Source organism: Carcharhinus amblyrhynchos, chromosome 22, assembly GCF_965287045.1.
Source record: "Carcharhinus amblyrhynchos chromosome 22, sCarAmb.v2.hapA, whole genome shotgun sequence".
NCBI lineage: Eukaryota > Metazoa > Chordata > Chondrichthyes > Carcharhiniformes > Carcharhinidae > Carcharhinus > Carcharhinus amblyrhynchos.
In genome coordinates this window covers 8,590,755-8,614,860 of record NC_137345.1, presented here as the reverse complement: position 1 = coordinate 8,614,860, position 24,106 = coordinate 8,590,755, and the positions used below count along the sequence as shown (strand labels likewise).

Genomic DNA, 24,106 nt, shown 5'->3' with positions numbered 1-24,106 from the left:
AAGAAGGAGTGACACTCTGAAAGCTTGCGCTACCAGATAAACCTGTTGGAATTTAACCTAGTGTTGCGAGACTTCTTACTGCGCTTACTCCAGTCCAATACCGGCATCTCCACATCATGGTTCCAAGAAGGCGCAGGGAAGATTTAGTAGAATGGTATTGGGTAGAAAGGCTGGAAAAGCTGGTGTTGTTCTGGGACACGGATCCAACCAAAGTCTGTGCCATCCAAGGGGGTTGCCCTTTTGTATCCCATGTAAAACTAGCTGCCAGTAAAATTGCTTCCACTTCCAGGAACCTGCCAGCAACCTAAACTTTGCATTTTATTTTCCCTAGAAATGACCAATTAGTTCATCAGGGAAAATGCCTAACAGATGGGCAAACATAGAACAGCACAGCACAGGAGCAGGCCCTTCGACCCACAATGTTGTGCCAAATGTGACACCAAACCAGACTAATCCTTTCTGCCTGCCTTTGGTCCAGATCCCTCTATTCCGTCAATATTCAAGAGCTTACCAAAAACCCCTTAAACAGCCATACTATGTCTGCCTGCACCACCACCTCTGGCAGCAAGTGTAAAAAAACTTTCCCCTCACATCTCCTTTGAAATTTCCCTCTCTCACTTTAAGTGCATATCCCCTAATATTAGATATTCCAAGTCTTAGGAAAAAGATTCTGTCAACCCTATCTATGCCCCTCACAATTTTATAGATTTCTATCAGGTCTTCCCTCAGCCTCTGTCGCTCCAGAGAAAACAGCCTCTCCTTATAGCTCATGCCCTCTAATCCAGGCAGCATCCTGGTAAACCTCTTCTGCACCCTCTCCAAAGCCTCCACATCCTGTAATATGGTGACCAGATTTGAACACAATAGTCTAGGTGCAGCCTAGCAGAGTTTTATAAAGCTGCAACACCTGCCTCTTGTACTCATATGGTAAAGCAGCACTATCTGGAGCTATTGGGCAACACAGCCAGACAGGTAGCACACAGCATGGTAGCACAGTGGTTAGCACTGCTGCTTCACAGCTCCAGGATCCTGGGATCGATTCCCTGCTCGGGTCACTGAATGTGTGGAGTTTGCACATTCTCCTCGTGTCTGCGTGGGTTTCCTCCAGTCCAAAGTCCAAAGATGTGCGGGTTAGGTTGATTGGCCATGCTAAGAAATTGTCCCTTAGTGTCCAGGGATGTGTAGGGTAGAGGGATTAGTGGGTATAATATGTAGGGATATGGGGGTAGGGCCTGGGTGGGATTGTGTTTGGTGCAGACTCGATGGGCTGAAGGGCCTCTTTCTGCACTGTAGGATTCTATGATCCTATGAATAAGGACCCATAATACATGGTGTCTCCTCAAGTAAAGGCACAATCAGCTTTCATCTGTAAAATATTGAACTGCAGCTCAGACAAATTAAATTGTGGACTCCACTCCTCTGTATTTAATTGGAGAACCTTCATCAATGTAAATGATTTGAATTGATTTGGAGAGGGTGAGTTACTGAGTTACCTGAGCAGAACAAACGGATGATGGATTTCAGATCTGTGGCTCAATGGGTCGCACTTTCACTGCCAGAACCAGACAGCTGGGAGCTCATATCCCACACCAGACACTTTGAGCATAAAAAAATTTCAGCTGGTCCCAGTGCAGTGCTGATGGATTGCTGCCCTGTCTGAGGCGTTTGGGCAGGATTTTATGGCCACGCTCATCCCAAAACCATATCACCCGAGGTCAATGGACCTTTCCGTGGTCCACCCCTCTCCCGCTCCGATTCGCATGGCTGACAGAATGGTAAAACCTGCCCCATTGACTTTCAGATGAGGCAAGGCTTCATCTGCTTTCTCAGGCTGTCAGAAAAGATGACAGGGCAATACTTCAAATAGAAGCAGATGAGTTATTCTTGGTGTCCTGCCCAGCATTTATTACTCAATCAAAATTGCAAACAAAATATTTACCTGCTAATTCGCACATATATCGGAATACCAGTGTGCAAATTGGTTATTGTGTTTCCTACATTGAACATAAGAACATAAGAAATAGGAGCAGGAGTAGGCCATCTAGCCCTTCGAGCCTGCCCCGCCATTCAATAAGATCATTGACTATACTTCAGAAGGACATTATTGGTTGTAAACCACTTGGAACACATGGTTGTCATGAAAGGTGCTACATAAATGCAAGTCTTTTCAAATGGAAAGATTAAGGAAGCTTGATTTTTTTTCTCCAAGAGTAAAGCAGTACAGTGGTTAACACTGCTACCTCACAGCGCCAGGGACCCGGGTTCAATTCCCAGCCTGGGTCACTGTCTGCGTGGTTTACACATTCTCCTCATGTCTGGGTGGGTTTCCTCCCACAATCCAAAGATGTGCGGGTTCGGTGGACCAGCTACGCTAAATTGACCCTTAATGTCAGGTGGGGAACCAGCTAGGGTTAATTGCATGGAATTATGGGGATAGGGCCTGGGTGGAATTGCGGTCAGTGCAAACTCAACGGGCCAAATGGCCTCCTTCTGCACTGTAGGATTCTATAAAGGAAGTTAAGGGGTGATTTAAAAGAGGATTGTTACGGAGTAAAGAAGGAGAAATTGTTTCCACTGGCAGAGATAGTTATTTTTTTAAAAGGAATGGGCAATGAATGCTCGCCTAGCCAGCAAAGCCCACATCCCCTGAGTGAATAAAAAAATAATCCAGGGAGTCAGGAATTAGAGGACATCACTCCAAGGTGTTTGGCAAAAGAGACAGAGGGAAAATGCTGCAAAATTATTTTCCACAATGAGTTGGTATGATCTGGAAAACGCTGCCTAAAACAAGAAAAACTGGATATATAGCTGAAGGGAAAATCTGCCAGATAAATGGGAAGAGATCTGGGGGAATGGATAGTTCTTTCAAAAACCCAGCACAAGAACATTGGACCAAAGGCCCTCTTCTGTACTGGATATTTCTAAGATTGTAATACATCTCAATCTTTAGAATAAACACCCCAGATTGCTGATCCACCAGAAGGTATTCCTCAGTTACTGACGACAAAATAAACAAGGCTTACTCCAATTTATAAATCAAAGGAAAAAAGGTCTAATAACAAGACATTATTACTCCAACACTTGCAACTTCACCACAGGCCATTCCCAGCTCTCATAAACCCCAGCAGCTTCTTATTCATACTGAGTCAGCTGACCATCACATCATTTTGTCATTGGTTACATAATTTACTGGGTCAGCTGACCCTTACAGCATGTCACCATTGGTCACAGTACAACAGCTCCATTGTTATCACTGGCTGCATTCTAACTTGGATGCTTAAATGGATTTGCGAATGTCACTCCTACATTTTCTCCAGTGTTGACAAGACAATCAATATAGACAAAGATATGCACGTAAAATATGTGGAACTAACAAGAGAGTGACACAATTCTGCTCATGATGGCCATTTTGTAATGTTGGGAGTGTTATGTAGCAACTGAAAGGAAGTCTGCAATAAACAAAAGTTTGCTCCTTTGATGATATTGCGCGCAAAAATTGTTGGAGTTGCTCTGCAGTGCGTGGGAAATACAAAACTATGGCACGGCAGTGCCACCACAGGCAGAAAGTGCAATAACACCGTGACTAGTTTACATAGCTTTATTCTTGGGTTGTGGGCATCACTGGCTGGGACAGCATTTATTGCCCATACCTAATTACCCCCTGAAATAAGTGGCTTGCTGGGCCATTTCAGAGAGCAGTTAAGAGTCAACCATATTGCTGTGGCTCTGGAGTCACATGTAGGCCAGACTAGGTAAGGTTGGCAGATTTCCTTCCCTAAAGGACATTAGTGGACCCAGATGGATTTTTCTGACAATCGACAATGGTTTCATGGTCGCCAATAGACCTTTAATTCCAGATTTTATTTTACTGAATTCACATTTCACCATCAGCCAGGGTGGGATTTGAACCCGAATCCCCAGAGCATTACCCTGGGTCTCTAGATTATAAATCCAGTGACAATACCAGTATGCTACTGCTTCCCCATAATAAAGCGGCTTGTGGAAATTCATCAAAGGAAAAGTTGATACAAGAGTGTGACAAAAACATGGCAACTTAAAGTAGGATCTCGTTGATGGGAAGTGCATATGGCCGTAACATTTAAATCATATAGGGATGGCACAGTGGTTAGCACTGCTGCCTCACAGTGCCAGGGACCAAGTTCCATTCCTGGCTTGGCTCACTGTCTGTGCAGAGTTTGCACATTCTCCCCATATCTGCATGGGTTTCCTCCAGGTGTTCCAGTTTCCTCGCACAGTCCAAAAGAAGTGCTGGTTAGGTACATTGGCCGTGTTACATTCTCCCTCAGTGTACCTGAACAGGTGCCGGAGTGTGGCGACTAGGGGATTTTCACCATAACTTCATTGCAGTGTTAACATAAGCCTAGATGTAACTAATAAATAAACTTAATTTAAAGGCTATTAGACACAAGCTCCCACAGTGAAACCAGGATGTGACAAGATTAGACCCGGTCAGACACTTTTGATCTACAGCGTAATTTAAATGATGACACGGTATTTCAATTAATTCTGTTTGCAACAATGGAATGAATGAAAATTCTTTGACTCATCAACTTCATTAACTATTACAACAGCTAAATATTTCAATAATTTCCCCTTAATTCAGCTACGCACAACAATTCAGCTTAATTTTCAGAAGAGCTATGTTCTGAATCACCATTAGCCATTCAAGCATTCCATAAAATAATCCATCCCAATGGGAAATTCCCCTTCTCCTCCTCGTCCTGTTACCGTGCCCTAAGAGGGCATTGGTGACCATGGCAAAGTATGGCAGTGGTTTGCCGCTGCCTGCTGCAGTATTGCTGACCAGGAAACTCTCCCACTCTTACCATCTGTCATCAGGTGTATTGAAAGGATTTACAGGCTGATAATCAACCTGTTCAGCCGCATTATGAACACACCTTCTGTGGCCGTTAAGTCCTGGAGTGGGACTTGAACCCGGCACTTCTGGCCCAGACCTATGGATGGTACCCACTCCACCACTGGTATATTGCCAAAGACCTCAAGAAGTATGGGTATAAGTCGATCTAGAAGATAAATTAAACCAGTAAACTCAGCCAACCATCTATGTGCAACCAATGCATTTCATAGAATCCCTGCAGTGCAAAAGGAGGATATTTGGTCCATCAAGCCTGCACCGACCACAATCCCACCCAACTATTTACTCTGCTAATCTCCCTGACATTAAGGGGCAATTTTGCATGGCCAATCCACCTACACACCTATTTGTGTACTTTAAATGCACAGCATATGGCAAAGACCTGTTCATGGTAATTCTACAGTGAGGAAGGAGGCCAATCAGCCCAATGAGTCTACGCTGACTCTCCAAAAGAACATCCCATCCAGGCTCTCTCCCCTTAACTCCATGCATATACCCAGCTAATCCCCCTAGCCTACACATCTTGGGACACTAAGGGGCATTTTAACACGGCCAATCCACCCAAACTGCACGCGTTTGGAGCGCGGGAGGAAACCACACACAGACACAGGGGAGAACGTGCAGACTCCGCACAGACATTGACCCGAGGCCGGGAAACGAACCCGGGCCCCTGGCACTGTGAGGCAGCAGTGCTAACCACTGTGCTGTTACACTGCCTTGACCAAAAGGAAACAATCCACTCCTGTCTGCCTCGGTGCAAATTCCTGTAAATAAAAAGCATATTTTCCATGCTTTCAAGATGATTCTTTCTGCACTTTCTGACTAATGAATTTCACACATACAAATCAAGGCACATTTGAGTTGTACTGCACACACAGGGTAGCCTGTTTGCCCCTTGGGACCAATCACTCTCCTTTCTCATAAGTTTATGAAGCTGACAGATTCCGGTAACAGTTATAACTTCAAAACAATGATCTGGGAGACTGCGCCGTATTACTTGCTCTGTCCTGAATCATGGATTTGTATTCTTACTTTGTGGGAGGTTTTTTTTTGCCAACACGGAAAGCTTTCAGGTTCTCATGCATCACTGTTACTTTTTCACTTGACTCAGCTGCCATCAGAATTTATAAAATTCTAACAGGATAGATCCAGAAAGGATGTTCCCGATGGTGGGGGAGTCCAGAACCAGGGGTCACAGTCTGAGGATTCGGGGTGGACCATTTAGGATGGAGGTGAGGAGACATTTCTTCACCCAAAGAGTGGTGAGCCTGTGAAATTCATTACCACAGGAATGCATTCAAGAGGCAGATAGATATAGCACTTGGGGCGAATGGGATCAAAGGTTATGGGGAGAAAGCAGGATTAGCCTATTGAGTTGGATAATCAGCCATGATTGTAATGAATGGTGGAGCAGGCTTGAAGGGCCAAATGGCCTCCTCCTGCTCCTATCTTCTATGTTTCTATGTTTTAATAAGGACACCAGCAGTTGACCCTGATGTTGGTCCTCTCAAAGTTCTGTTCAGGTTAAGTGTGAGATGTCAAAACTGACCGGATGAGTTTCCTTTTCCTCACCTGATGAAGTGGATGTGGGAAATTTACACACCAGAGTTCTGCTGGACTGAAATCCAAGTCTTCTCTTAGGTTGAACCCTCGTTATCGAGAAGAACTGAGGTAGTGGATAACTCCAATGGCCAATCTATAGACACTCCGGAGCAGGATGGTCAGGTTGATGGGCTGTTTGGAGGTTTCACCTCAGCGTGTTTGCAAAAATGTCTCTTGGCGTGGCTGGTGCCTTCCTGAATAAGCCACAAGCTGGGATTTCTCATGAGTTCCATCAGCCATCACAGCCCTCCCTCTCTTTAACTCTGATGAAGAGTCATCAAAACTCTATTTTCCCTCACAACAGATGCTGCCAGACCAGTTGGGTTTTTCCAGCATTTTTCAATTTTTTTTTTAAGTTGTTGCTTTTGGTATAACCATTGGCCGGGACACAATTGCAATTCTTCACAGATCACGGCGCAGTGGTTAGTGCTGCTGCCTCACAGCATGAGGAACCCAGGTTCAATTCCAGCCTCGGGTAATTGTCTGTGTGGAGTTTGCACATTCTTCCTGTGTCTGTGTTGGTTTCCTCCGGGTGCCCCGGTTTCCTCCCACACGCCAAAGATCATAGAATCTCTACAGTGTGGAAGGAGGCCACTCGGCCCATCGAGTCTGCACTGACCACAGTCCCACGCAGGCCCTATCCCCGTAACCCCACATACTTACCCTTCTAATCTCCTGACGCTAAGTGGCAATTTAGCCTGCACACCTTTGGACTATGAGAGGAAACCGGAACATCCGGAGGAAACCCACACAGACACAGGGAGAACGTGCAAACTTCACACAGATAGTCACCCAAGGCCAGAATCAAACCTGGCTTCCAGGCTCTGTGAGGGGGCAATGCTAACCACCGTGCTGCAGTGCAAGTTAATTGGATTGGCCGTGCTGAATTGTCTTTTAGTGTCAGGGGGATTAGCAGTGTAAATATGCAGGGTTACAGGCTCGTTGTAGGCTCGATGGGCCAAATGGCCTCCTTCTGTACTGTACAGATTCTATGAAATAGCGCCGTGGAATCTTTTACATCAACAATATTTGAAAGGAGTAAAGGGGCTTTAATTAAAAGTTTGATTCTCTGACAGTGCAGCATTTTTTGCTGAGGCAATGAAGTGTCAGCCTAGATTATAAACTTAAACTAGAATGAGGCGTGAACTCAAACTGTTCTAATGAGAGGCAAGAGTTCTACCAACTGAGCCACAGCTGACACCTCACAGCCTAAAACTGATCTAATCTTGTTTATCTTTCTCAAGCCTGGCTGGTTTGTACTGTGGCTTTCCACCCAAATTTCTTAACGACAAATAAAAAGGCATTCCAAGACTCTACGCAGATGTTTTCAAGGTCTGGAGGCGTATAGTATGTTGCCTTGGTGGCGACATGTAAGGTTTCCACTGAGTTACTGTTCTAACAGTGCTGTAACATGTAGAAATGTGACATGTGCAGGGTTATGGCGTGGGGCGGGCCTAGCTAAGACACTCTTTCGGCGAGTCAGTACAGGCACGATGGGCCAAACGGCCTCCTTCTGCACTGTGGGGGTTCTATGATTATCACGTTGCTGTGTGCGGAAGTTTACTGTGCACAAAATGGCAGGCTACATCGCACTTCTAAAAAAAATTCTTCACTGGCTGCAACGTGCTTTGAGTTGCCCGGTGGTTGTGAAAGGTGCTATATAAATGCAGGCGTGCACTAGCAGTAAGTTACAAAGGAACTTCAAGTGTACGGCTCACATCGTTCAGTCAAAAAAAAACAGGCATTCTTTGTATCTCAATGTCCACGGAGACTCTTAATGCTCACTCTAAGTTAGCCAGTTAAATTTGCTTTAACGTACCAGAAGGAAGTTGCCCTTTTTTAAGGTCAGTGCATCAAGCAGCAGATTGATTTGTTTTGTTCTGCTCAAAGGGTGACAGACATCAGTGATGCCAAATAAATACTTCCCAGCTTTCAACGCTTAGTCAACGCCTTGTTAGCGTGCCGTTACATATTCAAAAAATGCTCCCTTTACACTGCTCTGCTCCAGAAGATCAAAGCTTTACTGCACCAGGACTAATTCATCCAGCAGCCAGTGTTTTCCCAGCCAATCCTGAGGCAACTGCTCACAGCTTCCATTCACTTTTGGCCAGACACATTTAAGGGGCGGCACGGCAGCACAGTGGTCAGCACTGCCACCTTACAGCGCCAGGGACCCGGGTTCCATTCCAGCCTCGGATTGCTGTCTGTGTGGAGTTTGCACGTTCTCCCCATCTCTGTGTGGGTTTCCTCCGGGTGCTCTGGTTTCCTCCCACAGTCCAAAGATGTGCGGATTAGATTGATTGGCCGTGCTAAATTGCCCCTAGGTGTCAGGGGGATTAGCAGGGTAAATGTGTGGGGTTACGGGAACAGGGCCAGGGTAGGATTGTGGACGGCACAGACTCGTTGGGCCGAGTGGCCTCCTTCTGTACTGTAGGGACTCTATGACTCTATGATTTAAGGTGCAAATAATTGGCACAGGACAGACATTTCTGTACCCTCTGGGCAGCACGGTAGCACAGTGGTTAGCACTGCTGCTTCACAGCTCCAGGGTCCTGGGTTCGATTCCTGGCTCGAGCCACTGTCTGTGTGGAGTTTGCACATTCTCCTCGTGACTGCGTGGGTTTCCTCTGGGTGCTCCGCTTTCCTCCCACAGTCCAAAGGTGTGCAGGTTAGGTTGATTGGCTGCGCTAAGAAATTGCCCCTGAGAGTCCAGGGATGCATAGATTAGAGGGATTAGTGGGTATAGGATATGGGGATAGGGCCTGGGTGGGATTGTGGTCGGTGCAGTCTCGAAGAGCCTCTTACTGCACTGTAGGGCTCTATGATCTAAAATCTCTGGTTTTTATTCAGGTCCCAAAAATGAAGCAGTGATCCATTCACCCTCTATGTGCCCCTGCTCTCCGAGCAGCGTTACCTACATGTTCACATGTCCCGACAGACAATTCACAATGGACTACCTCCAACCTTGGTCACCAGTGTTGTTTTTAAATGTTGCAGATTCTGGCATCAATCCTGCCAGAAATCCTTTACATCGTCACTCACTTCAATCAGACTGTATTTATACTCAGTGGGCTTCTCAAACAGCGCGGATTCCAGATTCTAGGAGCATCACAAGAAACTACAAAGGGACGTGGACGGAGCCCAGAAAACCAGCCTCCCATCCCTTGACTCTATCTACAACTCCCGGTGCCTCAGAAAAGCAGCCAGCATAATCAAGGACCCCACACACCCTGGACATACTCTCGTCCAGCTTACTATAAATATCTCCCACTTTCTATGCCTTTTAGCTTTGACAAAGGGTCATCTGGACTCGAAACGTCAGCTCTTTTCTCTCCTTACAGATGCTGCCAGACCTGCCGAGATTTTCCTGCATTTTCTTTTTTGGTCTCTCTTCCACCTTCTTCCGTCACTAATAAGATACAAGAATCTGAGGTCACGTGCCAACCGGCTCAAGAATAGCTTGCTCCCTGCTGCCATCTGACTTTTGAATGGACCTACCTTATGCTAAGTTGATCTTTCTCTCCACCCTAGCTATGACTCTCTGTAACACTACACGTCCTTTCCTTGTCCCCTGTATATTCTACGATTTGTCTGTTTAGTGTGCAAGAAACAATATTTTCGCTGTATCCCCATACATGGGACAATAATAAATCAAATCAAAATCAAGTGTTCAAAAAAAAGCTACCCATCACTTCCCCTGGTTAAAACCTCCAAAAATTCATCTAATTCCTAATCAAGCGTAAAACTGCTTCAAGCAAAAGTTAACCAAGACTGTAAGTCTACAGTTCTGCGCTCTGTGTTAGCTGCTAGACTCTCCAGTTACACGCGGTGTACAAGGCGGCATGTGATAAAGGACTGGAAGCTTCATAGACCTAACCTGCAGCCCCACATTCTCCTGCGTTCAGTCAATTCTAACACAACCTACCTTTCGTCGACAGTCACTTGTCAAACTCTGCAGTGCTGACTCTTTCTTTTCCTCCTCTTAAATCCCCTCTCACACGTGGGCTGCACACACAGGACGGGGCGACAAGCCAACCGCTCTTCCACACACCCCACTACCTGCCATTCTGAACACGCTCAGCTTCAGTGAGCCAATTATTACCAAGATTAGACCTTGTGGCTGTTGCTGATTAACTCCTTGCGTACTGATTTCCAGCAAGTGCTCTTTCAACATTTAGCACAAGTCCCAACCCACCTTCGCAGGAGGAATAGACTTCAAATTGGGCTGGACGCGGGAACTCAAAGCACTGACTGGTTCGGGAAGCGAGACCGGGCATAGATAGAATAGACAGGAAGGGAGGGGGGTGGCATGGTGGCACAGTGGTTAGCACTGCTGCCTCACAGCGCCAGGGACCCAGGTTCAATCCGGCCTCTGTCACTGCCTGGGTGAAGTTTGGACTTGCTCCCCGTGTCTGCCTGGGTTTCCTCCGGGTCCTCCAGTTTCCTCCCACACTCCAAAGATGTGCGGGTTAGGTTGATTGGCCGTGGGGATTATCGTGGGGATTAGCCGGGTAAATGTGTGTTTACAAGAATAGGGCCTGAGTGGAATTGTGATTGACACAGACTCAATGGGCTGAATAGCCTCCTTCTGTACTGTAGGAATTCTATGAAGAAACCTTACGCCCTTGATGGAGGGGTCAACGATTAGGGGGCAGAGACTTAAGGGAAGGGGCAAGAGGCTGCTAGAGGATGTAAAGAGAAACTCTTTCACCTAGAAGGCAGTGAGAGTCTGGAACTCATGGCCTGAAAGATGGGGGCAGAGACACTCGCCTGGAAACCGAAAATCCTGCTCAAGGTCAACGGACCTTTCCATGGTCCAACCCACGTCAGGTAAGACTCCCATGGCAGGCGGAGTGGGAAAATTCACCCCCTAGTTCTACTCCCACAAAAGGAAACATCCTTTCCACATCCAGTGGGCGGGATTTTGTGACCTAGGTTGAGTGAGATTGGAAATTCCTGCCCAAGATCAACGGACTCTCCATTGTCCGCCCCTCACCCGCTCCAATTCTGTGGCGGGTGAGGCGATAGAATTCCGACATCCCTGTCAAGACCCTTCAGGATCTTATATGTTTCAGTCAAGTCACCTCTTAACTCCAGCAGATACAAGCCCAGGCTGTCCACCCTTTCCTCAAAAGACAACCCGCCCATTCCAATTATTAGTCTGGTAAACCTTCTCTAAACTGCTTCCAATGCATTTACATCCTTCCTTAACTCAGGAGACCAATACTGTACAGTCTCCAGAGTAGAGTAGCAAGAGTGTGGAATGCCCTGCCAGCAAAAGTAGTGGACTTGCCAACATTAAGGGCATTTAAATGGTCATTGGATAAACAAATGAATGATATTGGAATAGCGTACGTTAGACGGGCTCTAGATTGGTTTCACAGGTCGGTGCAACATCGAGTGCCGAAGGGCCTGTACTGTGCTGTAATGTTCTATGTGGTCTTTAAGTCTCCCTTGCCAGACACAGTAGCAGAATTGTTGTAGGCAATTGCAAATATCTGGAATTGAAAGAGTGCTCATGCTCCTTCCCCAGGCTCCATCAGAAGGCAGTTGTTATTTCAAACGGATTAGTTGGTCACACCTTCGCCTCTGAATCTCAAGATTTACATCCCACTCCAGGGTTTGAGCACAGAAATAAAGATTGGCACTCCAGTGCACTACTGAGGGAATACCACAATGTCAGAAGGGCCATTTTTGAATAAGAAAAGTGGAATATGAAATCCAAATATTAGTTGGAAGATGCCAATTAATTGCTATTACAGGGTGCTTACGACTGGCATTGGGATAAGAATTGGGGAAGGAATGATCTAATTGTGATTCAGTTGTGTATGTTAGAAAGGTAACTGCATAGACAACGGGAGAAGCCAGGACTGGGGTCTAAGATAATCTGCTGAATTAGATAGTCTGCCATTTTATTTCTAAGCATGCACAAATAGCTAGGCCAGTTTGGGAAGGGTTCCTGTGTATTCCAGCAACACTGAGTACCTTCTGGACAGGAAAGGGATAGATTCACTTATTTTTGTTAAATTTCAATGGACCATCTGTTCTGATCATGCAGCCATATTCAATGATTTCTACTTGCCTTGGTGAGTATACTAAGCTGGGAATGACAGATACACTGGACACAAGGCAATAAAATTCAAATATTTCTGCTCTGCAGAGGTAGAGCAAGACGGCAACTGTTTTATTACGAAACAGAACTTTGTTATCACACAGACAATATTATGTAATCAGATTACAAAGAGTTCATAAACAGTAAGGGGTCATCAAGGGCTTCTGTTCCTTTGCAATGCAAGGAGTCAACAAACACGCACACACACACCACATACAGACACACAGCACATGCACCACACATCACACACAGACACACGCACCACACACATCACACATTACATAGACACACACCACATACAGACACACAGCACACACACGTCACACATCACACAGACATCACACATCACACAGGGACATACAGCACACCAATGCACTTCACAGAGACACACACACAGACATACATACAGACTGTACACACCCCCATGTACATCACACACAGACACACATCATGCATCACAGTCACATATAAACCCATGGCACACAAACACAGACAAACAGCATACACATAAACATGCACATCATACACTCAGACCTACGCAGACCACATATAAACCCCAAGCACATACACAAACACACACTATAGACCCACACATTATACACACACACCATCACATGCGCACACAGACCTTCACATATCATGCACACAGACACACCCACACATAACATACATCCACACATAACCAAGTGAAAAATCTTGCCAAACTCTATTCCTCATACCTAAATATTGAGAAAAATAAAGTGTCTATCAGTGAAATATTATCGTTGTGAGAAGATTCTGTTTATTCAACAGGGCAGGAGTTACTTTACTGTCTAATTTATTAAGCAGGGCAGAGATTACTCACTGAGTCACTTTATAGAGTTACTGCATATGCAGTGGGATCAGGGATTTTTTATTCAATCGTGGGACATGGGTGTCACTGGCCGGCCAGCATTTATTACCCATCTATAGTTGGCCTTGGAGGGCAGTTGAGAGACAGCCACATTGCTATGGCTCCGGCGTCACTTGTAGGACAGACCAGGTAAAAATAGCAGATTTCCTTCCCTAAAGGACAATAGTGAACCAGATGGGATTTTCCAACAATCAACATCTGTAGATTCTTAATTCCAAAGTTTTTTCAATTGAATTTAAATTCCACTATCTGCCATGGTAGGATTTGAACCTGGGTCCCCAGAACATTGGCTAAGCTTCTGGATTAATAGTCCAGCGATAATACCACTAGGCCATTGCCTCCCCTTTCAAGGTGATGGTTGCATCACTGTGTGCAGTTCCTGTTGGAGTCAACAAGAAATCATTGATCTGAACGGTCTTGGCAACGTAATTGAGGAGCGAAAATGGTTTCTGATTCAAGCTTATCATTTCTACCAAAAACGTTCCAAAAATCACCCATCAGGAATGTAACTACAGTCACACACGCCGATTGCATCATGCCGGCTGCACTTCAGCTGCATTCTAAATAAGACCCATCAATGAAATAATACAGAATCAATGCTGTCCAAAATACAAGCTTGCCGTTGTTGTAGCTTGAGTCACACGGTGCATTCACAAAAAACAAGCCATGCGGCATTCCGTTCATTCACAAGTCTGTGATACGTACAGAATGGCGCTGGCTTTATGTTCAGTTGGTAGCGCTCTCACTGATTCCGAAGATTGTGGATTCAATGACCCACTCCAGAGACTTGTGCGCAGCATCCAGGCTGGCACTCCAGTGCAGTACCAGGAGAATGCTGCACTGCCAGAGGTGCCATCTTTTGGATGAATTTACATCTGCCCTCTCAGGTGGAAGGGAAAGATCCCGCGACAACTATTCCAAAGAAAAGCAGGGGAGTTCTCCCTGGTGTCCACCCTGGCCAAAATTCACCCCTCCACCAACAGACCATTGCTCTGGTCGTCCTCACGTTAGTTTTAAGGGAGATTGCAATGCACAGATTGTCTGACGTATTTCCCACATTACAACAATGAATCCACATCAAAAAGATGGCTGTGAAAGGTGATTTATAAATCCAGGTCTTACAGATTTTTCTTTTATTCAGTGCCAGTTCAATGGTTTGACATAAGCGGGGATCACCCCGCAACCCCAGATCACTAAAGGTACAGGTGCTTTTAGACTGGCATGGTGGCACAGCGGTTAGTACTGCTGCCTCACAGCACCAGAGACCTGGGTTCAATTCCTGGCTTGGATCATTGTCTGTGCGGAGTCTGCAGGTTCTCCCTGTGGGTTTCCTCCAAAAGTTGTGCTGGTTAGGTGCATTGGCCATGCTGAATCCTACCTTAGTGTACCCCAACAGGAGTGTGGTGACTAGGGGATTTTCACAGTAATGTCATTGCAGTGTTAATGTAAGTTGAAATATGACTAACAAATAAACTTTTTTATAATTTTGGGGGTATGTTGAGACCATTGACCATAGAAACTAGAAGCAGGAGTAGGCCATTCAGTCCTCCGAGCCTGCTCTGCCATTCATCAAATTGTCTGATCATCAAATTCAATATCCTGATCCCCCTTTCCTCCCAATGTCCTTTGATACCTTTATTCCCAAGAGCTGTATCTAATTTCTTCTTGAAATCACATAACGTTTTGGCCTCAGCTACATTCGGTGGTGGTGAATTCCACACGTTCTCCACCCTCTGAGGGGAGAAATTTCTCCTCACCTCAGTTGCCCCTTATCCTCAGAATATGATCCCTAGTTCTGGACTTCCCCACCATCGGGAACATTCTTTCTGAATCTACCCCTGTTAGAATTTTATAAGTTTCTATGAGATCCCCTCCCACTCTTCTAAAGTCCAGTGAATACAATCCTAACCTACTTAGTCTCTCCTCATATATGACATCCCAGTAATCAGCCTGGTAAACCTTCGCTGTACTTGCACTGCAGCAAGAACACACACCAGGTCAGACAGATTACATACTGACTGAGGGCCGATGTGGCAATCTTTTAACATTACACGCACACAGTCAGTGGGCTGTATCTCTCCCAGTATAAGGTGACATCACCCAGAGACCCACGCTCTGCTGCCCAGTAATAACTTCATGTTACAAAACAGTCTGATCTGTGGCAGAAAGTAGACAAATGTACGGCAGCAGAATGGATGACTCATAGCTGTGTATTTGCTTCCATTAATTATTTACACAAAATATCCGCCTTCCATAATATAGAGGCATCCACACAGCCAGCCTGCTATACTCGCTCTCCTATTTTAAAATGGGTGGCACCAATGCTTATTCCAGTGCCAACCTTTCTCCATAACAAAGAAAAAAGAAAATTACAGCACAGGAACAGGCCCTTCAGCCCTCCAAGCCTGCACTGACTGTCTGAACTAAAATCCCCTATTTTTCTGGGGACCATATCCCTCTATTCCCATCCTACTCATGTATTTAGCAAGATGCCCCTTAAAAGTCACTATCGTATCGACTTCCACTACCTCCCCCAGCAGTGAGTTCCAGGCTCAGTGTAAAAAAATGTCCATCGTACATCTCCTTTAAACTTGCCCCTCGCGCCTTAAACCTATGCCCCCTATAACTTGAGTTTTCGACCTATGACCACTGATTGAAGTTCTGTTTGGAATTTTACCTCCATGTAATACTCGCAAAATAAAAGATCTCATCATTCTTTACATTATAAAGAAACTATGTGGGGTGGCAGTGGTAATGTCAATAGCTTAGTTATCCATCGGCCCAGGCTCATGTCCAAGGGAGCTGGGTTCAAATTCCACCGTGGCATCTGGTGGAATTCGAATCCAGTAAATCAAATCTGGAATATGAAGCTAGTTTAAATAACGGTGGCCATGACTGCCCTCATTTGTCATAAAACACCATCTGGTCTGTTAATGCCCCATTCAGGGAAGGAAACCTGTCATCATTATCCAGTCTGATTTACATATACCTCAATTCTTAACTGTCCTCTGTCACAATGGACAACAAATGCTGGCCTTTCCCATATTTGCATGGGTTTCCTCCGGATGCTCCGGAATCCTCCCACAATCCAAAGATGTGCAGGTTAGGTGGATTGGCCATGCCACATTGCCCCTTAGTGTCCCAAGATGTGTGGATTAAGGGGGATTGGCTATGGCAAATGTGCAGGGTGACCGGGATATAAACTTGGTGAAGGATACTCTTTCAGAGAGTCAGTACAGACTCGATGGGCTGAATGGCCTCTTTCTACACTGTAGCAATTCCATGAACTGAAAATATGCAAAGTCTGAATCCTAATCAGTCCTTGAAAAGAAGACAATGGACTAAACTGGTCAATTTTTAGAAGTAATTATAAATTGAACTTGGATTTACATTCGAACATCACAACTTCATGATGTCTTGGAGTGTTTTACAGCCAATGAAGTAATTTGAAGTGTAGACATTATTGTAATGTAGGAAACCCAGTAGCCAATTTATGTACAGCATGCTCCCACAAACAATAATACAATAATGCCCAGATAATCTATTTCAGTGATGCTGACTGAGGGTTGAATGTTCAATAGGGCACTAGGAATACCTCCTACCTCTCCATCATGGGATCTCTTACACCCAGCAAAGAGGGCTGATGGATCTTTGGTTCAATGTCTCATCTGAAAGCCAGCACCTCTAACTGTGCAGCTTTTCCTCAGTGCTGTACAGCGGTACCAGCCTGGATTATGGGGCTTGTATAAGGTTCGCCAGGTGGCTGTGGCCAAACTTGGCAAATTATTCTCGCAACTTGGCATGAATGGCAGTGCACATCTAGCCACTCATTTGGAAAGGTGACTGTGCAGAGGTGAAAACGGAACACGTGTAGTAATGTCACTCTTGAGTGACTCAATCAAAGGATCACATAAATCAGAAGGCCAACTTCTAAGCCACAAGACTATAAGATATTGGAGCAGAATTAGGCCGTTCGGCCCATCGAGTCTGCACTGTCATTCAATCGCGGCTGATGTGATTCTCATCCCCATTCTCCTGCCTGCTCCCCATAACCCTTAATCCCCTTATTAATCAAGAACCTATCTATATTCTGTAATGACGACAGATGTGATGATAGTTTGTCGTGGCGTCTCACCTGCTGACTGGAGAGCTGATGAGAGACCTGTGCTTCTTTTCTTCAGAACCGCATGCCAATCAGGCAGGGTGGCGATGCCAATGGCAGTACCCTGTCCTAGAATCAGGATCCCGGGGGTGGGAGTTCTCTGGGATTCTGAATGCAATGACAACACCAGCATAGTGGGTCAGATCTCAAACAATGACAAGACAGAGTACAGGAATGAGATAGAGAATCTGGTGAACTGGTGCAGCAACAATAATCTCTCCCTCAATGTCAACAAAATGAAGGAGATGGTCATCAAATTCAGGAAGTGTAAGGGAGAACATGCCCCTGTCTACATCAGTGGAGACGAAGTAGAAAGGGTCGAGAACTTCACATTTTTAGGTGCCCAGATCACCAACAACCTGTCCTGGTCCCCTCCATGCTGACACTATAGTTAAGAAAGCCCACCGACTAAGGAAATTTGGCGTGTCAGCTATGGCTCTCGCCAACTTTTACAGGTGCACCATAGAAAGCATTCTTTCTGGTTGTATCACGGCTTGGTATGGGCTCCTGCTCTGCTCAAGACCGCAAGGAACTACAAAAGGTCATGAATGTAGCCCAATCCATCAGGCAAACCAGCCTCCCATCCATTGACTCTGTCTACACTCCCCACTGCCTCAGCAAAGGAGCCAGTGTAATTAAGGACCCACGCACTCTCTTCCAGCTTCTCCCATTGGGAAAAAGATACAGAAGTTGTGCACAAAACTGACTCAAGAGCAACTTACCCCCCCCGTCAGATTTTTGAATGGACTTATTTTGCACATACTGTAATTTTCCCTCTTTAATCCTTTAGTCATTTTTTTTTAATGTTCTGTTCTATCTTTTGACTTGCCACCCATTTTGCGCAACTAAATGTTGTTTGATACTATCTTTAACTGTTTTAGTTAACCACAGATGGTGAGGTTCACCCCTTGGAATTTTATTTTTATTGGAATGTATCTACTGCTTATTCTGAAATAACATATCTTTCCAAATTTTATCCCTTACACACAATATTTAGTTTAAAACACTCTCTACTTCCTAATCTATGTAGTTCACAGAATACTGGTCCCAGCATGGTTTTGGTGTACACCGTCCCAATGGTATAGTCCCCACTTTCCCCAATACTGGTGCCAATGTCCCACAAACCAGAACTCACTTCTCCCATATCAATCTTTCATCCATTTATTCATCTCTGTAATTTTGTGCGCTCTCTGCCAATGTGAACGTGGCTCAGGTCACAATCCCGAGATTCCAACCTTTGAGGTTCTGTTTTCTAATTTAGTGCCTAGCTCCTCATAATCTCAATGCAGAACCTCTTTCCTCGTCCTATCACAGCGTGGGCCTACATGGGCCATAACAAATGGATTCTGTTACCCTCCCATCCCCCTCCTGCCCAACCCCCACCACTGCAACTTCCTCTCCAGCCCTCAGCAGATGTCCCAAACCCTGACACCAGGCAGGCAATACAGCCGTCTCGTTCTTTTTTGCAGAGAACACCATCAATCCCCTTCAGTATACTGTCCCTTACTACCATTACATTCCTTTTGTGCTCCCCCCACAACTTGAATGGCTTCCTGTACCACAGCGCCATAGTCAGTTAGCTCATTCACCCTATAGCCCCACACTGTCGCCCAAACAAGCTGGGAGAACCTCAGGCTTATTGGACAATTACAGAGGCTGACGGTCCTGCCTTCTGAATCCTCTTATCTCTTCCACTCACCTGTGCTTGACCCCCAACCAAATCTGAAGACTCACTCCTAAGGCATGCCCATTACGACTCTCATCAACTTTTACAGCTGCACCATTGACAGCGTTCTTTCTGGTTGTATCATAGCTTGGTACGGGCTCCTGCTCTGTTCAAGACCCGCAACAAACTACAAAAGGCCATGAACGAAGCCCAGACCATCACTCAAACCAGCCTCCCACCCACTGACATTGTCTTCACTTTCCGTTGCCTTGGAAAAGCAGCCAGCGTAATCAAAGTCCCTACGTACCCTGGACATTCTCTCTTTTACCATCTTCCATCGGGAGAAAGATACAAAAGTCTGAAGACACGTACCAACTGACTCAAAAACATTTTCTTCCCTGCTGCCATCGGCCTCTTGAACAGACCTGCCTCGCATTAAGTTGACCTTTCTCTGCACCCTAGCTATGTCTGTAACACTGCATTCTGCATGGTCTCCTTTCCTCCTCTATGAACAGTATGCTTTGTACATATAGCGCGCAAGAAACAATACTTTTCACTGTATACTAATACATGTGACAATAATAAATCAAATCAAAACCTTAGGGCTGGAATAGGCCTTGACCACTTTCCAGTTACTCAAATACGTGAAGCACTTTGTGATGTTTTGAGTGTGTGAAGGACACTATAGAAACACATGCTTTTTCATCTGAGCTGTTCCAGAGTCATTGCCCACATTCCATTTACAACAAAGATAAGACTTTTGAGATATTTTCTTGTGCAACGTCAAGGCACTTCGGTCTAATAACAGGAGAATCTTTTGTTTTGCAATTAGCATTCATGCACAGTCACAAGAAAGTTATTTAGTCGACATAATGAAAATTATCTGACCCCGCCCTTTATCAGGTCTAACTGCACCCATGCCTCTGCTTTGCATCAATATTTCGCCCTGGGCAGTGCTTATGCAGAGGTCCATCCTAATGCTTGACAGATTAAGGAAATCAATGGGTGGGATTTTCCAGCCCTTCCCGCCAGCCGGATCTTCAAATCCCACTGAAGATGACCCCCTGGCATCCCCCCATAGCAGGTTCCCCAGTGATGGGACAAGCGAGCCATGCTTGGCTTGGGTCACAGTCTGTGCAGAGTTTGAATGTTCTCCAAATATCTGCAGGGGTTTGCTTTGGTTTCCTCCCGCAGTCTGAAAATGTGCGGGTTAGGTGGATTGGCCATGCTAAGTTGACCTTGGTGTCAAGGGCAATAGCTAGGGTAAATGCATGGGGTTCTGGGGATAGAGCCTGGGTGAGATTGTGGTCGGTGTAGACTTGATGGGCTGAATGGCCTCCTTCTGCAACTGTAGGATTCCAAGACCGCAGACTGACTAGTCGCAGTGACCACTACCAAACCACAATTGCCTTCTGCACTCCCAGTGAACCCACAGTGCCTACTGCCCAGGCCCTCAATCCCAATCAGCAAAAATTCCCCTTCAAAACATTTGCAACTCCGGCAGTCCCCGTTTCATCATTGAAAATACTTGCAAATTGTAAACAGACATTAAAATTTACTCCACATTCTTTCAAGGTGAGTGTTTTGAACTCAGCCAGAGATGGGAGTTTGGCTTCCGATTCTGCAGTGTGTTCCATTCCCAGCGCTATCTGATCACAATAAGGTGAATTGAGAAGTAAGAAGGTGATCGGAAGGGCAACACAGCTGAAGCGAGTCTCACTCAAAGGTGCAGCATCTTCCCATCCCGCCTGCCATGGGAATGGACCATGGAAAGGTTCTGTTGACCTCAGGCGGGAAGTTTCCGCTCTTGGGGCGAGCGTGGCTGAAAAATCCCACCCAAAGTGTTTATTAATAATATGAGATGTTGCCCTCTGTTACAGATAACCCACAGCTCGCTATGTTTTAATGGGTTTAAGGTGCCTTGCTGACCAGGGAGGTGGTGGCATAGTGGCCTTGTCACTGGACTAGTAATCCAGACAGCAGCTCTGTGGACCTCGGTTCGAAACCCATCAAGATGGTAAAATTTGAATTCAATAAATGTCTGGAATTAAAAGTCTAATAATTGCTGCAACAACGCATCTGGTCCACAGGGAGTAGTCAAAATGAACTGTATAGATATAAAAAGCAACTAGACAAGTTTAGGAGGTAGAGGAGAAGAGATGGTTATAATGGAAGGTTTAGATAAGAAAAGAGGAGGCTCGAATGGATCATAAACACCAGCATCGACTGGCAGGGCTGAATGGCTGGTTTCTATTCTGTGTATACTAAAATTAAAGTTTATTAGTCACAAGTCAGGCTTACATTAACACTGCAATGAAGTTACTGTGAAATTCCCCTAGTCGCCATAGTCCAGCACCTATTCAGGTCAATGCACCTAACCAGCAAGTCTTTCAGAACGTGGGAGGAAATCAGAGCACCTGGAGGAAACCCACACAGAGACAGGGAGAATGTGCAAACTTCGCACAGACATTGACCCAAGCTGGGAATCGAACCTGGGTCCCTGGCACTGTGAAGCAGCAGTACTAACCACTGTGCTACCATGCCACCTGTGTACTATAAACGTACAAGAAACAATAAATGTTTTCTAGCTGTCTGAAGTGTGTCAGCTAGCTCTCCCACTCGTGACACACACCCTGGCCTTGCCTCCATCACTCTCACTCACAGACACACCTTTCTTTGGCTGAAATTTTCTGGCTGTACATTCCAGCGGGATTCTCCGGTCCTGCTGCAGTGAACGGACATTTGGATGTCCACCACCCTCGCTTGCCGCAGTGGCGGGATGTGAACGGCTGGAAAATTCTGGCCTTTATCTTTCTCCTTCGCTACAATCAGGAACTCTGGTGGATCTTATTTCTAATCCCCACCAATAATTTGGGATAACACTGGACGTTGTCAAGTCAGCTGCGGCCTCTTATTACAGCAGAGCGAGGGACTTAAACGTGGTTCTTCTCCGAACAGTCTGTTTCACACTGCACAGTGCGTCTATAATAATGGTAAATCAGTAAAGATCTATAAATAGAGGCCTTTGAAATGTGGATGTGAAGACATATGCTAAAAATTCCACGTGCAGACAAGTAAAGAGTAATAGGTTATACAATCCCTACAAGGAGGCCATTCAGCCCATCAAATCCATCCTGACCACAATCCCAGCCAGGCCCTATTTCCATTTATCTACGCTGCTAATCCCCCTGACACTAGGGTCAATTTAGCATGGCCAATCAACCTAACCCACACGTCTTTTGGACTGTGAGGGGAAACCCAGAGCTCCCGGAGGAAGCTCATGCAGACACGGCAAGAATGTGCAAACTCCACACAGAGCCAAGCCAGGAATCGAACCTGGGTCACTGGCGCTTTGAGGCAGCACTTTAACCACTGTGTCACCGTGTCGCCTCAAAGAGGAACACGAAATCGCAAGAGCAAAACAACACTAAATGGCAACAACCAGAAAAGAGAATGTCAGTTTTCTGGACAATTGATCAAAGCTGAAAAACTACAAAGATTTCTTCCAGAGGAAAAGTGGAAGGCAGCAGAAAGAGCAGTCAACCTAGGCATTGACGATTGATGGACGTCACAGAGCGATTGCAGTGAGTTATAGTGGATGTGTGAGGCTTGTATGAGACAGAGCGTGAGAGCTGATCTTTCCTTCTGGGAATAGCTACTAGCAATAAGTAAGCAAATATGTTCATCGGAAGAAGCCAAAGCGTATTTCTCATATCTATTTGAGTCCACGATACTTTCCTCACTGCGAGCTCAATCTCTTTGAGGATGTCGGGGCCTGCATTCTACTTACTAACTGCTGACAATTACTTTGCCGGTGGCTACGACCACCATTCAGGGTTAATTTCTTAGTTTCTGTGACCCCAGTGGAGATTGAAGACTGATAGGCGCAGTCTGAGAGCAGCACATTGCATCACACCATTTGCCCGCACTTTGCTATGTAGCAAAAACAGAGAGACCTGCCAACAATTAACTCAACATGATATCAAAACCATCATCGCAGTTAAAGAGCAGATAGTCATGCCAGCACAGCGATGATATCCTGCATCTCTGCCATTTCCCACATCTGTGTGTACGTATGAATGAATTTATATCATAGACACATACGTATGAACATTTGTCCACGAATACTTTGATATATGTGCTTTGTTTATTGTTTTGTTCATTTATTAGTGTCACAAGTAGGCTTACATTAACACTGCAATGAATTTACTGTGAAAATCCCCTAGTCGCCACACTCCGGCACCTGTTCGGGTACACTGAGGGAGAATTTAGCACGGCCAATGCACCCTAACCAGCGCGTCTTTCGGGCTGTGGGACAACACCGGAGCACCCGCAGTAAACCCACGCAGACATGGGGAGAACGTGCAAACTCCGCACAGTGACGCAAGCCGGAATCGAACCCAAGTCGCTGGAGCTGTGAGGCGGCAGTGTTAGAAGGACTGGTGGGTAAACGTGTAGGGATATGGAAGTAGGGCCTGTGGTCGGTGTAGACTCGATGGGCCGAATGGCCTCTTTCTGTACTGTAGGGGTCCTGTGATTCTATATTCAATGAAGTTCACTGAGGTCAACTGTTTCTCCTTAAGCTGCTAGTTCATCACAATGATGACAATTGAACATGGGAGCTCCTGGTCTGTTTGCCTCTGTAGCGGGCAGGCGGTGCAGGCACTCACATGGGACCTCTCATCACACCTTCAAGAGATCTCAAAGTGCTTTACAATTAATTAGGTTACCCTTTGAAAACACAGTAACTGCCGCTTGTTAATTAAAAAGGAGGT

At 45.6% G+C, this 24,106-nt stretch overlaps 1 protein-coding gene across 16 annotated transcripts in view; it reads right to left on the bottom strand.

Annotated features, from left to right (window-relative positions):
• The window catches only part of plekha6 (pleckstrin homology domain containing, family A member 6), a 331,150-nt gene that overhangs the window by 147,164 nt on the left and 159,880 nt on the right, over positions 1-24,106 (bottom strand). The window contains exon 2 of one of the 16 annotated variants that reach the window (XM_080209813.1): positions 17,639-17,773. The exons of 14 other annotated variants lie outside the window; for them this stretch is intronic. The gene's annotated coding sequence lies outside the window, so the exon portion shown is untranslated. Of the gene's footprint in view, positions 1-10,424; positions 10,511-17,638; positions 17,774-24,106 lie in introns of those variants that run through there. One more of the 16 variants, XM_080209814.1, reaches the window with a different exon arrangement.